Source organism: Pygoscelis adeliae, unplaced genomic scaffold (genome assembly GCF_000699105.1).
Source record: "Pygoscelis adeliae isolate BGI_AS28 unplaced genomic scaffold, ASM69910v1 Scaffold718, whole genome shotgun sequence".
Lineage (NCBI taxonomy): Eukaryota > Metazoa > Chordata > Aves > Sphenisciformes > Spheniscidae > Pygoscelis > Pygoscelis adeliae.
Window position 1 is genome coordinate 1 of NW_008825299.1, and position 2,070 is coordinate 2,070.

The following is a 2,070-nucleotide window of genomic DNA, read 5'->3' on the forward strand; positions in this document are numbered from 1 at the left end:
CCCCCCCCCCGCCCCCCCCTGCCCCCAGCCCTGGCGCCCATCCGGTACCACCCACCCCTCCCCCCGACCCTCGACCCCCATGTCCTGCCCACCCAGCACCCACCCACCAGGCCTGTGCAGAGGACCACAGGCCCCTGGGGCACCCCAAAAGGCACAGAGAGGTCCAGGGGCATTTATTGTCCAGGGGCACCAGTGGGGTGCTGGACCCCACAGGCACCCAGGGGTGCTGGGGACGGGGAGCTGGGACATGGGTGCTGTGTCCCATGGGCACCCAGGGGTGCTGGGGACATTGGGGATGGGACGTGGGTGCTGTGCCTCATTGGCACCTGGGGTGCTGGGGACATGGGGGCTGGGCCAGGGGACATGCCGTGAGGCGGGGGTGCAGGGGACCCCGCGGTACCCCGCTAGCCCTGGGCACCCCCCGGCTCCTGGGCCTGGCCGGGCACCAGCTCCGTCGTGGCCTCCGTGGGCGGCCGCGTCCTCTTGAAGAAACCCATCTGGAAGAGGGACACGGTGACAGCCCGGCCCTGGGGGACCCCGTGGCACCGGTCCCAGGGGACCCCACAGCGTCACGCCTGGGGACCCCATGGCATCACCACAGGTGCTGCCCCCCCACCCTGTGCCCCCACCCGCAGGGCTGGGTCTCCTATTTCATGGGTCCCTCCAGTGCCATCAGGGTCCCACCACCATGGCGGCGTGTCACCGGTGTCCCCAGTGTCCCATCACCCCCCCACCCACTCACCTTCCACATGAGGAGGATGAGGAAGGTGAGGAGCAGGAGCCCGGCGAGGACCCCCAGCACCACGCACCACACCGGCACGGCTCCCTCTCCCCTGAGGCTGGCACGCACCACCTCGGTGACAGCCTGCGGAGGGACGGGTGGGTGACACCGCCGCCACCACAGCCCGTCCCTGTGTGTGTCCCCCCTCCCAGCCTGTGCCAGCCCTACCGTGGCCTCCCCGGCGGGCAGGACGCGGGGCCGGACGCGGTAGGGCATGGCCGAGGTGTTGAACCAGGCTCGCGACTCGATGAGGAACTGCTTCAGGAGGTGCTCCTGCTGGGCACGGACATGGGGACGTGGGGACGCATGGGGACACATAGGGACATGGCGTCAGGGGTACTGGCAGCCAACGGGGCACCCATGACCCCACACCCAGCGTCCCCAGGGCTGCTCTCTGCAGGTCCCCAGGGACCACCGTGCAGGAGGGGACATGGTGGGGACGCCCTGGGGACACAGTGCCACCCTGTCCCCAACAGGGGACAATACCTGCTGCAGGGTGTCCATCCAGAGCAGGGCACGGACGCTCACCAGCGCCCGCTGGTCCTTGGCCAGGCTGGGCACCCGGCAGGTGATGCCCACGCACGCGGCGTTGCTGCAGTCCTGTGGGACATGGTGGGAGTCACCCTGACCCCCACCCCAGCACCCCGGGGGCCACCCCCCAGCCCCCGCACCCATCATGGGCTGCAGGTCCCCAGGGAGCACCCGCTCACCACAGTGATGGGCTTCTCCAGCCCGGCACCCGGCGGCTCCTCCACCTCCCTGCGCTCCCGCTGGTGGGTGCCATTTTGGGGTGCTGCACCCGTGGGCCGGGGGATCTCCAGCTGGAAGGAGATGGGGGGGGGCGGCACCACCTTGACACTCACCCAGCACCCAGCGGGTGGGTGCCAGTCCCCAGGCAGCACCCTACCTGCTTGGCGTTGAGGCCGGGCGGGTTGGTGCAGTTCATGCCCCCTTCGGTGTCCACCTCCCACAGGTAGAGAAGGGTGCGGCCACCCAGCTGGTTGGGGACGGCGAGGCGCAGGGTGACCCCACTGACGGTGCTGGGACCCTTGTTGTGGAGCTGCAGGAGGACGGTGAGGTGACACCGGGGAGGGGACAGTCCCCCAGGCACCCATGGGTGCAGCACCCTACCTGGTAGACGTGCTCCACATTGATGCCGTGGTCCTCAAGTTGCTGGCTGCCCTCCACCCTGTGCCAGCTCGCAGGCAGCTCCGCGGTGGCAGGCAGGGACTTGCTGGCAGGAGAGGGGGGGGTCAGTGTCCCCCCGTGGCCCCCCCGGTCCCCCGTGC